Here is a 15423-nt window from a genome sequence, read left to right as displayed (position 1 = left end):
ACTTTGCAAAAGCCTTCGACAAGTGTGACCATGGCGTAATAGCGCACAAACTGCGCGCTAAAGGAATAACAGGAAAAGTTGGTCGATGGATCTATAATTTCCTCACTAACAGAACACAGAGAGTAGTCGTCAACAGAGTAAAGTCCGAGGCAGCTACGGTGAAAAGCTCTGTTCCACAAGGCACAGTACTAGCTCCCATCTTGTTCCTCATCCTCATATCCGACATAGACAAGGATGTCAGCCACAGCACCGTGTCTTCCTTTGCAGATGACACCCGAATCTGCATGACAGTGTCTTCCATTGCAGACACTGCAAGGCTCCAGGCGGACATCAACCAAATCTTTCAGTGGGCTGCAGAAAACAATATGAAGTTCAACGATGAGAAATTTCAATTACTCAGATATGGTAAACATGAGGAAATTAAATCTTCATCAGAGTACAAAACAAATTCTGGCCACAAAATAGAGCGAAACACCAACGTCAAAGACCTGGGAGTGATTATGTCGGAGGATCTCACCTTCAAGGACCATAACATTGTATCAATCGCATCTGCTAGAAAAATGACAGGATGGATAATGAGAACCTTCAAAACTAGGGAGGCCAAGCCCATGATGACACTCTTCAGGTCACTTGTTCTATCTAGGCTGGAATATTGCTGCACTCTAACAGCACCTTTCAAGGCAGGTGAAATTGCCGACCTAGAAAATGTACAGAGAACTTTCACGGCGCGCATAACGGAGATAAAACACCTCAATTACTGGGAGCGCTTGAGGTTTCTAAACCTGTATTCCCTGGAACGCAGGAGGGAGAGATACATGATTATATACACCTGGAAAATCCTAGAGGGACTAGTACCGAACTTGCACACGAAAATCACTCACTACGAAAGCAAAAGACTTGGCAGACGATGCACCATCCCCCCAATGAAAAGCAGGGGTGTCACTAGCACGTTAAGAGACCATACAATAAGTGTCAGGGGACCGAGACTGTTCAACTGCCTCCCAGCACACATAAGGGGGATTACCAACAGACCCCTGGCAGTCTTCAAGCTGGCACTGGACAGGCACCTGAAGGCAGTTCCTGATCAGCCGGGCTGTGGCTCGTACGTTGGTTTGCGTGCAGCCAGCAGCAACAGCCTGGTTGATCAGGCGCTGATCCACCAGGAGGCCTGGTCACAGACCGGGCCGCGGGGGCGTTGACCCCCGAAACTCTCTCCAGGTAAACTCCAGGTAAACTATTGGTTACTATAAGTTCTACTGTCATTAATATAGCGTACTACTACTGTTAACTTGTCAGACTTGTTGTCAACTGGTCGTCCTCCTTCAGGTGCTGAACAATCATCAGAAATACGTTGATTTCAGTTTACCTCAGCGTAGTAGCTGGAGGACAGGTGTTTACAAAGTGCTTGTCCAGCTGGCACTAAATGACAGTATTGTCTTGGTACTTATAGCTTCAGCTGGTTCATGACAATGTTGTCTTGGTACTGATAACTTCAGCTGGTTCATGACAGTGTTGTCTTGGTACTAATAACTTCAGCTGGTTCATGACAGTATTGTCTTGGTACTAATAACTTCAGCTGGTTCATGACAGTATTGTCTTGGTACTGATAACTTCAGCTGGTTCATGACAGTGTTGTCTTGGTACTAATAACTTCACCTGGTTCATGACAGTATTGTCTTGGTACTTATAACTTCAGCTGGTTCATGACAGTATTGTCTTGGTACTGATAACTTCAGCTGGTTCATGACAGTGTTGTCTTGGTACTAATAACTTCACCTGGTTCATGACAGTGCTGTCTTGGTACTGATAACTTCAGCTGGTTCATGGCAGTGTTGTCTTGATACTGATAACTTCAGCTAGTTCATGACAGTGTTGTCTTGGTACTAATAACTTCACCTGGTTCATGACAGTGCTGTCATGGTACTTATAACTTCAGCTGGTTCATGACAGTGTTGTCTTGGTACTAATAACTTCACCTGGTTCATGACAGTATTGTCTTGATACTTATAGCTTCAGCTGGTTCATGACAGTATTGTCTTGGTACTTATAGCTTCAGCTGGTTCATGACAGTATTGTCTTGGTACTAATAACTTCAGCTGGTTCATGACAGTGTTGTCTTGATACTAATAACTTCAGCTGGCTCATGACAGTATTGTCTTGGTACTAATAACTTCAGCTGGTTCATGACAGTATTGTCTTGGTACTAATAACTTCAGCTGGTTCATGACAGTATTGTCTTGGTACTAATAACTTCAGCTGGTTCATGACAGTATTGTCTTGGTACTGATAACTTCAGCTGGTTCATGACAGTGTTGTCTTGGTACTAATAACTTCACCTGGTTCATGACAGTGCTGTCTTGGTACTGATAACTTCAGCTGGTTCATGGCAGTGTTGTCTTGATACTGATAACTTCAGCTAGTTCATGACAGTGTTGTCTTGGTACTAATAACTTCACCTGGTTCATGACAGTGCTGTCATGGTACTTATAACTTCAGCTGGTTCATGACAGTGTTGTCTTGGTACTAATAACTTCACCTGGTTCATGACAGTATTGTCTTGATACTTATAGCTTCAGCTGGTTCATGACAGTATTGTCTTGGTACTTATAGCTTCAGCTGGTTCATGACAGTATTGTCTTGGTACTAATAACTTCAGCTGGTTCATGACAGTGTTGTCTTGATACTAATAACTTCAGCTGGCTCATGACAGTATTGTCTTGGTACTAATAACTTCAGCTGGTTCATGACAGTATTGTCTTGGTACTAATAACTTCAGCTGGTTCATGACAGTATTGTCTTGGTACTAATAACTTCAGCTGGTTCATGACAGTATTGTCTTGGTACTAATAACTTCAGCTGGTTCATGACAGTGTTGTCTTGATACTAATAACTTCAGCTGGTTCATGACAGTATTGTCTTGATACTAATAACTTCAGCTGGTTCATGACAGTATTGTCTTGGTACTAATAACTTCAGCTGGTTCATGACAGTGTTGTCTTGGTACTAATAGCTTCAGCTGGTTCATGACAGTATTGTCTTGGTACTAATAACTTCAGCTGGTTCATGACAGTATTGTCTTGGTACTAATAACTTCAGCTGGTTCATGACAGTGTTATCTTGGTACTAATAACTTCAGCTGGTTCATGACAGTGTTGTCTTGATACTAATAACTTCAGCTGGTTCATGACAGTGTTGTCTTGGTACTAATAGCTTCAGCTGGTTCATGACAGTATTGTCTTGGTACTAATAACTTCAGCTGGTTCATGACAGTATTGTCTTGGTACTAATAACTTCAGCTGGTTCATGACAGTATTGTCTTGGTACTAATAACTTCAGCTGGTTCATGACAGTGTTGTCTTGGTACTAATAGCTTCAGCTGGTTCATGACAGTATTGTCTTGGTACTAATAACTTCAGCTGGTTCATGACAGTATTGTCTTGGTACTAATAACTTCAGCTGGTTCATGACAGTATTGTCTTGATACTTATAGCTTCAGCTGGTTCATGACAGTATTGTCTTGGTACTTATAGCTTCAGCTGGTTCATGACAATGTTGTCTTGGTACTGATAACTTCAGCTGGTTCATGACAATGTTGTCTTGGTACTGATAACTTCAGCTGGTTCATGACAGTGTTGTCTTGGTACTAATAACTTCACCTGGTTCATGACAGTGCTGTCTTGGTACTGATAACTTCAGCTGGTTCATGACAGTATTGTCTTGGTACTGATAACTTCAGTTGGTTCATGACAGTGTTGTCTTGGTACTAATAACTTCAGCTGGTTTATGACAGTATTGTCTTGATACTTATAGCTTCAGCTGGTTCATGACAGTATTGTCTTGGTACTTATAGCTTCAGCTGGTTCATGACAGTATTGTCTTGGTACTGATAACTTCAGCTGGCTCATGACAGTGTTGTCTTGGTACTAGTAACTTCAGCTGGTTCATGACAGTGTTGTCTTGATACTAATAACTTCAGCTGGCTCATGACAGTATTGTCTTGGTACTAATAACTTCAGCTGGTTCATGACAGTATTGTCTTGGTACTAATAACTTCAGCTGGTTCATGACAGTATTGTCTTGGTACTAATAACTTCAGCTGGTTCATGACAGTATTGTCTTGGTACTAATAACTTCAGCTGGTTCATGACAGTGTTGTCTTGATACTAATAACTTCAGCTGGTTCATGACAGTATTGTCTTGGTACTAATAGCTTCAGCTGGTTCATGACAGTATTGTCTTGGTACTAATAACTTCAGCTGGTTCATGACAGTATTGTCTTGGTACTAATAACTTCAGCTGGTTCATGACAGTGTTGTCTTGATACTAATAACTTCAGCTGGTTCATGACAGTATTGTCTTGGTACTAATAACTTCAGCTGGTTCATGACAGTATTGTCTTGGTACTAATAACTTCAGCTGGTTCATGACAGTGTTGTCTTGATACTAATAACTTCAGCTGGTTCATGACAGTATTGTCTTGGTACTAATAACTTCATCTGGTTCATGACAGTATTGTCTTGGTACTAATAACTTCAGCTGGTTCATGACAGTATTGTCTTGGTACTAATAACTTCAGCTGGTTCATGACAGTATTGTCTTGGTACTAATAACTTCAGCTGGTTCATGACAGTATTGTCTTGATACTAATAACTTCAGCTGGTTCATGACAGTATTGTCTTGGTACTAATAACTTCAGCTGGTTCATGACAGTATTGTCTTGATACTAATAACTTCAGCTGGTTCATGACAGTATTGTCTTGGTACTAATAACTTCAGCTGGTTCATGACAGTATTGTCTTGGTACTAATAACTTCAGCTGGTTCATGACAGTGTTGTCTTGATACTAATAACTTCAGCTGGTTCATGACAGTATTGTCTTGGTACTAATAACTTCATCTGGTTCATGACAGTATTGTCTTGGTACTAATAACTTCAGCTGGTTCATGACAGTATTGTCTTGATACTTATAGCTTCAGCTGGTTCATGACAGTATTGTCTTGGTACTAATAACTTCAGCTGGTTCATGACAGTGTTGTCTTGGTACTAATAGCTTCAGCTGGTTCATGACAGTATTGTCTTGGTACTAATAACTTCAGCTGGTTCATGACAGTATTGTCTTGGTAATAATAACTTCAGCTGGTTCATGACAGTGTTATCTTGGTACTAATAACTTCAGCTGGTTCATGACAGTGTTGTCTTGATACTAATAACTTCAGCTGGTTCATGACAGTGTTGTCTTGGTACTAATAGCTTCAGCTGGTTCATGACAGTATTGTCTTGGTACTAATAACTTCAGCTGGTTCATGACAGTATTGTCTTGGTACTAATAACTTCAGCTGGTTCATGACAGTATTGTCTTGGTACTAATAACTTCAGCTGGTTCATGACAGTGTTGTCTTGGTACTAATAGCTTCAGCTGGTTCATGACAGTATTGTCTTGGTACTAATAACTTCAGCTGGTTCATGACAGTATTGTCTTGGTACTAATAACTTCAGCTGGTTCATGACAGTATTGTCTTGATACTTATAGCTTCAGCTGGTTCATGACAGTATTGTCTTGATACTTATAGCTTCAGCTGGTTCATGACAGTATTGTCTTGATACTTATAGCTTCAGCTGGTTCATGACAGTATTGTCTTGGTACTAATAACTTCAGCTGGTTCATGACAGTGTTATCTTGGTACTAATAACTTCAGCTGGTTCATGACAGTATTGTCTTGGTACTGATAACTTCAGCTGGTTCATGACAGTATTGTCTTGGTACTAATAACTTCAGCTGGTTCATGACAGTATTGTCTTGGTACTAATAACTTCAGCTGGTTCATGACAGTGTTATCTTGGTACTAATAACTTCAGCTGGTTCATGACAGTATTGTCTTGGTACTAATAACTTCAGCTGGTTCATGACAGTATTGTCTTGGTACTGATAACTTCAGCTGGTTCATGACAGTATTGTCTTGGTACTAATAACTTCAGCTGGTTCATGACAGTATTGTCTTGGTACTAATAACTTCAATTGGTACTTTCTTTTATTCTCTTATAATTTCGTTTGCTAAAAAAAACTTCACATACGTTCGTGTTGTATCTCTTACCTCGTAGTTTCATTCCATTGTTTTGAGTTATAGACTCGTTTAGCATATAGATTTTCGTGTTGAGATCGCATAATTACCGCTTCTTGAGAGAGAGAGAGAGAGAGAGAGAGAGAGAGAGAGAGAGAGAGAGAGAGAGAGAGAGAGAGAGAGAGAGAGAATGTTCACAGCAAAATTAAATAGGTTTTGAAATGTCTTTGTAATGGCCGATGTGGGCGACCAGCGAGCTGGTATTGTGTGTGTGTGTGTGTGTGTGTGTGTGTGTGTGTGTGTGTGTGTGTGTGTGTGTGTGTGTGTGTGTGTGTGTGTGTGTGTGTGTGTGTGTGTGCGCGCGCTCATATGTGGTTACAGGGGTCAAGTCACAGTTCCTGGCCCTGCCTCTTCACTGGTCGCTACTAGGTTCACTCTCTTCCTGCTCCATAAGCTTTATCATACCTCTCCTTAAAGTTATGTATGGATCCTGCCTCCACTACATCACTTTCCAGATTATTCCACTTCCTGACAATTCTATGACTGAAGAAATACTTCCTAACATCCCTGTGGCTGATTTCAGTCTTTAACTTTCAGCTGTATTCCCTTGTTCCTGTGTGTGTGTGTGCTCTTTTCTTTGTGGTTGCAGAAGTCGAGTTACAGCTCCTGTCTAGTAAACTAGCACCTCGGAGTTAGGTATCTGTCCTGAGTCGCATCCTGGTTAATTAACCTAGGACCCTGATTTAATTATCCTCAACGTTAATAACCCAGCTTTAAGGCTTGGAGCAATTTGTATAGTGTGATCATATCTCCTCTTAGAAATGAAGAGAGTGAGAGAATTACATCAGACATGGTCTCTGGCTACACAGTTTAAGATATTAAAGATAGTGAGAAAGTCTGGAAAAGAGTGAATAACACTTTAAGTCATTAGGGATAGTGAGCAAGTCAGGGAAGGAGTGAATAAGAGAGGCGTCCCCAGACATCATAGCACTCACAGAGACAACACTCGCGGAGATGATAGCACATGCAGTTTTCCCTACCTGGATATCACATTCTGATGAAACACACAGGAGGAGGAAGAGTAGGAGTAGGAGGAGGAGGAGGAGGAGTAGGAGTAGGAGTAGGAGGAGTAGGAGGAGGAGGAGGAGGAAGAAGAAGAAGAGGAAGAAGAAGAGGAAGAGGAAGAGGAGAAGGATGAAGAGAAGGAGCAGTAAGTCATCCTTCAACTTGCCAGACGACATAACAAGAATCCTTGTGTGGAGAATTGGTAAACAGATACAGTGCACTCGGTTAAGCTAATATATATATATATATATATATATATATATATATATATATATATATATATATATATATATATATATATATTCTTACCTTTGTTGGTGCAGATTAATATAAATTTATTCATTCATGGGTGGGAAAAATCCAGACTTGTAGTGTCAGTTCCCGGTGAACGAAGCGTCACTGCGTCCGTCTTCATGTTTTCATTTTCACTTGAGATCCGTTTTGGTTCACTTTCATTTTCAATGATTCACTTAAACACATCACCATCAATCCTCCGCCTCGTCACAATCCCACAAAACACACCTTACAGGCCATGATGACACTTTCATGTAGACGTAAGTTGCATGTCTGCATAATCTATCGACTTAAAAAAATGGTTGATTTTGGGTGCGTTCAGTGAAGGAAGTGAAGGAAGGGAGCGACACACCCCACCCTTCCTGGCCTGCTGCAGGCAGGTGACTGAGCTCTCCTGCTCACCTCGCCCCTGATGACTCTCATCCTCAACCAATAGGATCGCTGGAAATGTTTGAAGGATTGGATCAACCAATAGGAACGCTGGAAATGTTTGAAGGAGAGTTGCTCCACCAATATGATAGCTGGAAATGTTTGAAGGAGAGTTGCTCCACCAATAAGAACGCTGAAAATGTTTGAAGGAGAGTTGCTCCACCAACAAGAACCCAAGGAATATTTGAAGGAGAGTTGCTCCACCAATAAGAACGCTGAAAATGCTTGAAGGAGAGTTGCTCCATCAATAAAAACCCAGGGAATGTTTGAAGGAGAGTTACTCCACCAATAAGAACCCTGGGAATGTTTAAAGGAGAGTTGCTCCACCAATAAGAACCCTGGGAATGTTTGAAGGAGCGTTGCTCCACGAATAACAACGCTGAAAGTGTTTGAAGGAGAGTTGCTCCACCAATAACAACGCTGAAAATGCTTGAAGGAGAGTTGCTCCACCAATGAGAGCCCAGGGAATGTTTGAAGGAGAGTTTCTCCACCAATGAGAACCCTGGGAATGTTTGAAGGAGAGTTACTCCACCAATAAGAACCCTGGGAATGTTTGAAGGAGAGTTGCTCCGCCAATAAGAACCCTGGGAATGTTTGAAGAAGAATTGCTCCACCAATAAGAACCCTGGGAATGTTTGAAGGAGAGTTACTCCACCAATAAGAACCCTGGAAATGTTTGAAGGAGAGTTGCTCCAAGAGTAAGAACCCTGGGAATGTTTGAAGGAGAGTTTCCCCACCAATAAGAACCCTGGGAATGTTTGGAGTTGCTCCACCAATAAAAACGCTGGGAATGTTTGAAGTAGAGTTGCTCCACCATTATGTCTGTTATATACTGTGCACCATCATGTCTGTTATACCCTGTGCTATCATGTCTGTTATATACTGTGTACCATTATGTCTGTTATATACTGTGAACCATCAGGTCTGTTACATATTGTGTACCATCCTGTCTGTTATATACTGTGTATCATCATGTCTCTTATATACTATGTTCAATCATGTCTGTTATTTCCTGTGTACTATCATGTCTGTTATATACTGTGTACCCTCATGTCTGTTATATACTATGTACTATCATGTCTGTTATATACTGTGTACCATCATGTCTGTTATATACTGTGTACCATCATGTCTGTTATATACTGTGAACCATCAGGTCTGTTACATATTGTGTACCATCCTGTCTGTTATATACTGTGTATCATCATGTCTCTTATATACTATGTTCAATCATGTCTGTTATTTCCTGTGTACTATCATGTCTGTTATATACTGTGTACCCTCATGTCTGTTATATACTATGTACTATCATGTCTGTTATATACTGTGTACCATCATGTCTGTTATATACTGTGTACCATCATGTCTGTTATATACTGTGTACCATCAGGTCTGTTAATATTGTGTACCATCCTGTCTGTTATATACTGTGTATAATCATGTCTGTTATATACTATGTACCATCATGTCTGTTATATACTGTTTACCATCATGTCTGTTATATACTGTGTACCATCCTGTTATATACTGTGTACCATCCTCTCTGTTATATACTGTGTACCATCCTCTCTGTTATATACTGTGTACCATCAGGTCTGTTAATATTGTGTACCATCCTGTCTGTTATATACTGTGTATCATCATGTCTGTTATATACTATGTACCATCATGTCTGTTATATACTGTGTACCATCCTGTCTGTTATATACTGTGTACCATCATGTTATATACTGTGTACCATCCTCTCTGTTATATACTGTGTACCATCCTCTCTGTTATATACTGTGTACCATCCTGTCTGTTATATACTGTGTACCATCCTCTCTGTTATATACTCTGTACCATCCTCTGTTATATACTGTGTACCATCATGTCTGTTATATGCTGTGTACCATCCTGTCTGTCATATAATGTGTACCATCCTCTCTGTTATATACTGTGTACCATCATCTCTGTTATATACTCTGTACCATCCTCTCTGTTATATACTGTGTACCATCCTCTCTGTTATATACTGTGTACCATCATCTCTGTTATATACTCTGTACCATCCTCTCTGTTATATACTGTGTACCATCCTGTCTGTCATATAATGTGTACCATCCTCTCTGTTATATACTCTGTACCATCCTCTCTCTTATATACTGTGTACCATCCTGTCTGTTATATACTGTGTACCATCAGGTCTGTTACATATTGTGTACCATCTTGTCTGTTATATACTGTGTACCATCCTGTTATATACTGTGTACCATCCTCTCTGTTATATACTGTGTACCATCCTCTCTGTTATATACTGTGTACCATCCTGTCTGTTATATACTGTGTACCATCCTCTCTGTTATATACTCTGTACCATCCTCTGTTATATACTGTGTACCATCATGTCTGTTATATGCTGTGTACCATCCTGTCTGTTATATACTGTGTACCATCCTCTCTATTATATACTGTGTACCATCCTCTCTGTTATATACTCTGTACCATCCTCTCTGTTATATACTGTGTACCATCCTGTCTGTTATATACTGTGTACCATCCTCTCTGTTATATACTCTGTACCATCCTCTCTCTTATATACTGTGTACCATCCTGTCTGTTATATACTGTGTACCATCAGGTCTGTTACATATTGTGTACCATCTTGTCTGTTATATACTGTGTACCATCCTGTCTGTTATATATTGTGTACCATCATATCTGTTATATACTGTGTACCATCATGTCTGTTATATACTGTGTACCATCATGTCTGTTATATACTGTGTACCATCATGTCTGTTATATATTGTGTACCATCATGTATGTTATATACTGTGTACCATCATGTCTGTTATATACTGTGTACCATCATGTCTGTTATATACTGTGTACCATCATGTCTGTTATATATTGTGTACCATCATGTCTGTTATATACTGTGTACCATCATGTCTGTTATATACTGTGTACCATCATGTCTGTTATATACTGTGTACCATCATGTCTGTTATATACTGTGTACCATCATGTCTGTTATATACGGTGTACCATCATGTCTGTTATATACTGTGTACCATCATGTCTGTTATATACTGTGTACCATCATGTCTGTTATATACTGTGTACCATCATGTCTGTTATATACTATGTACCATCATGTCTGTTATATACGGTGTACCATCATGTCTGTTATATACTGTGTACCATCATGTCTGTTATCTCCTGTGTACCATCATGTCTGTTATATACTGTGTACCATCATGTATGATATATACTGTGTACCATCATGTCTGTTATATACTGTGTACCATCATGTCTGTTATATACTGTGTACCATCATGTCTGTTATATACTGTGTACCATCATGTCTGTTATATACTGTGTACCATCATGTCTGTTATATACTGTGTACCATCATGTCTGTTATATACTGTGTACCATCATGTATGTTATATACTGTGTACCATCATGTATGTTATATACTGTGTACCATCATGTCTGTTATATACTGTGTACCATCATGTATGCTATCTCCTGTGTACCATCATGTCTGTTATATACTGTGAACCATCATGTCTGTTATATACTGTGTACCATCATGTCTGTTATCTCCTGTGTACCATCATGTCTGTTATATACTGTGTACCATCATGTCTGTTATCTCCTGTGTTCCATCATGTCTGTTATATACTGTGTACCATCATGTATGTTATATACTGTGTACCATTATGTCTGTTATATACTGTGTACCATCATGTCTGTTATCTCCTGTGTACCATCATGTCTGTTATATACTGTGTACCATCATGTATGTTATATACTGTGTACCATCATGTATGTTATATACTGTGTACCATCATGTCTGTTATATACTGTGTACCATCATGTATGTTATATACTGTGTACCATCATGTCTGTTATATACTGTGTACCATCATGTCTGTTATATATTGTGTACCATCATGTCTGTTATATACTATGTACCATCATGTCTGTTATATACTGTGTACCATCATGTATGTTATATACTGTGTACCATCATGTATGTTATATACTGTGTACCATCATGTCTGTTATATACTGTGTACCATCATGTATGTTATATACTGTGTACCATCATGTATGTTATATACTGTGTACCATCATGTCTGTTATATACTGTGTACCATCATGTCTGTTATATACTGTGTACCATCATGTCTGTTATCTCCTGTGTTCCATCATGTCTGTTATATACTGTGTACCATCATGTATGTTATATACTGTGTACCATTATGTCTGTTATATACTGTGTACCATCATGTCTGTTATCTCCTGTGTACCATCATGTCTGTTATATACTGTGTACCATCATGTATGTTATATACTGTGTACCATCATGTATGTTATATACTGTGTACCATCATGTCTGTTATATACTGTGTACCATCATGTATGTTATATACTGTGTACCATCATGTCTGTTATATACTGTGTACCATCATGTCTGTTATATATTGTGTACCATCATGTCTGTTATATACTGTGTACCATCATGTCTGTTATATACTGTGTACCATCATGTATGTTATATACTGTGTACCATCATGTATGTTATATACTGTGTACCATCATGTCTGTTATATACTGTGTACCATCATGTATGTTATATACTGTGTACCATCATGTCTGTTATATACTGTGTACCATCATGTCTGTTATATACTGTGTACCATCATGTCTGTTATATACTGTGTACCATCATGTCTGTTATATACTGTGTACCATCATCTCTGTTATATACTGTGTACCATCCTGTCTGTTATATACTGTGTACCATCCTCTCTGTTATATACTCTGTACCATCCTCTGTTATATACTGTGTACCATCATGTCTGTTATATGCTGTGTACCATCCTGTCTGTTATATACTGTGTACCATCCTCTCTGTTATATACTGTGCACCATCCTCTCTGTTATATACTCTGTACCATCCTCTCTGTTATATACTCTGTACCATCCTCTCTCTTATATACTGTGTACCATCCTGTCTGTTATATACTGTGTACCATCAGGTCTGTTACATATTGTGTACCATCTTGTCTGTTATATACTGTGTACCATCCTGTTATATACTGTGTACCATCCTCTCTGTTATATACTGTGTACCATCCTCTCTGTTATATACTGTGTACCATCCTGTCTGTTATATACTGTGTACCATCCTGTCTGTTATATACTCTGTACCATCCTCTGTTATATACTGTGTACCATCATGTCTGTTATATACTGTGTACCATCATGTCTGTTATACGGTACATCAACCATTAATAACTGATAACAATCAGAAGAGTACTAAAATTATTTTACTGCAACAGTATTACGTAGTTTTATAGATAATATTTAGTAACTGATCCTATAGACACCAAAAACAATCCCATGTTTCTTCTGAGTTTAATACCTGGAGGGTGTTCCGGGGGTCAGTGCCCCCGCGGCCCGGTCCATGACCAGGCCTGGTATTGGATGAGGCCCTGATCAACCAGGCTGTTACTGCTGACCGCACGTAAACCAACGTAAGAGCCACAGCCCGGCTGGTCAGGTACTGACCTTATGTGTCTGTCAATCTCCTTCTTGTGTACCTCTGCAACACATGGATTATGGAATTAAAGAAAGATTCTAGACTTCACCTGTCGACAACAAAGTAAATGCGATAGTAATTATAGTAGTGGTGGCTAGTTTACTTGATTCTTTAATTACTGTTGGTGAGGGGTTCTTTACCCAAGAAATTGGAACTGACTAACCTAACCTGAATTGAGCTTTCGGTTCTATGGATTTAACGCTTCCACTAAAAATAATAATAATACTGTTGATAAATTAGACACATGTGCAGCTCTTGGGTGTCTTTGTTGAGGAGGCGTTTCGCCGCACAGTGGCTTCATCAGTCCATACAAAGGAGAATCTTGAAGAACAGGAGGAGAATGAGGTAATCAGTCCCTCAACCTTGAGTCGATGTGGTCAGTCCATCAATCTTGAATGAAAAGCAGGGGTGTCACTAGCACGTTAAGAGACCATACAATAAGTGTCAGGGGCCCGAGACTGTTCAACTGCCTCCCAGCACACATAAGGGGGATTACCAACAGACCCCTGGCAGTCTTCAAGCTGGCACTGGACAAGCACCTAAAGTCAGTTCCTGATCAGCCGGGCTGTGGCTCGTACGTTGGTTTGCGTGCAGCCAGCAGCAACAGCCTGGTTGATCAGGCGCTGATCCACCAGGAGGCCTGGTCACAGACCGGGCCGCGGGGGCGTTGACCCCCGAAACTCTCTCCAGGTAAACTCCAGGTAGGCCCATTAGTTTCAAAGTAGTTTGGCCCCTTTATGTACCTGTACCTAAATCGACTTACTTCACGGTCAGAATGATCTGTTTAAGGAGTTCGGGGAGGCAGCGAGTGCTCAGTCTGCTCGTACTGCGCTACCTTCATGATAATTAGTTACGCTACCACGATATATTTAGTCTCCTGTGACGGTAGTTATTTCCTTCCTGCTCCTAATACTTCCTTCACTCCTAGTGCTCTCTTCTAGGGTACTACCTTGGTTCTAGGATGATACCTTAGTTCTAGGATACCTTAGTTCTAGGATACTACATTAGTTCTAGGATACTACCTTAGTTCTAGGATACTACCTTAGCTCTAGGATGCTACCTTAGTTCTAGGATGCTACCTTAGTTCTAGGATACCTTAGTTCTAGGATACTACATTAGTTCTAGGATACTACCTTAGTTCTAGGATACTACATTAGTTCTAGGATACTACCTTAGCTCTAGGATACTACCTTAGTTCTAGGATGCTACCTTAGTTCTAGGATGCTACCTTAGCTCTAGGATGCTACCTTAGTTTTAGGATGCTACCTTAGTTCTAGGATGCTACCTTAGTTCTAGGATACTACCTTAGTTCTAGGATGCTACCTTAGTTCTAGGACACCTTAGTTCTAGGATGCTACCTTAGTTCTAGGATGCTACCTTAGTTCTAGGATACCTTAGTTCTAGGATGCTACCTTAGTTCTAGGATACCTTAGTTCTAGAATGCTACCTTAGTTCTAGAATGCTACCTTAGTTCTAGGATGTTACCTTAGTTCTAGGATACTACCTTAGTTCTAGGATGCTACCTTAGTTCTAGGATACTACCTTAGTTCTAGAATGCTACCTTAGTTCTAGGATGCTACCTTAGTTCTAGGATGCTACTTAGTTCTAGGATACTACCTTAGTTCTAGGATACCTTAGTTCTAGGATACCTTAGTTCTAGGATACCTTAGTTCTAGGATGCTACCTTAGTTCTAGGATACCTTAGTTCTACTACCTTAGTTCTAGGATGCTACCTTAGTTCTAGGATGCTACCTTAGTTCTAGGATGCTACCTTAGTTCTAGGTTACTACCTTAGTTCTAGGATGCTACCTTAGTTCTAGGATGCTACCTTAGTTCTAGATGCTACCTTAGTTCTAGGATGCTACCTTAGTTCTAGGATGCTACCTTAGTTCTAGGTTACTACCTTAGTTCTAGGATGCTACCTTAGTTCTAGGATGCTACCTTAGTTCTAGGATGCTACCTTAGTTCTAGGTTACT

General features: G+C 39.9%; 1 protein-coding gene across 1 annotated transcript in view; it reads right to left on the bottom strand.

The window, feature by feature from the left end:
• The window catches only part of LOC128687115 (uncharacterized), a 180108-nt gene extending 172449 nt beyond the window's left edge, over positions 1 to 7659 (bottom strand). Inside the window, exon 1 of the mRNA XM_070098444.1 lies at positions 7434 to 7659. The gene's annotated coding sequence lies outside the window, so the exon portion shown is untranslated. The remainder of the gene's footprint in view (positions 1 to 7433) is intronic.
• Between the last annotated feature and the right edge of the window lie 7764 nt (positions 7660 to 15423).

Source organism: Cherax quadricarinatus, chromosome 62 (genome assembly GCF_038502225.1).
Source record: "Cherax quadricarinatus isolate ZL_2023a chromosome 62, ASM3850222v1, whole genome shotgun sequence".
Classification (NCBI taxonomy): Eukaryota; Metazoa; Arthropoda; class Malacostraca; order Decapoda; family Parastacidae; genus Cherax; species Cherax quadricarinatus.
The sequence above is the reverse complement of the archived record's forward strand: the minus strand, read 5'-3'. Positions and strand labels throughout refer to the sequence as shown.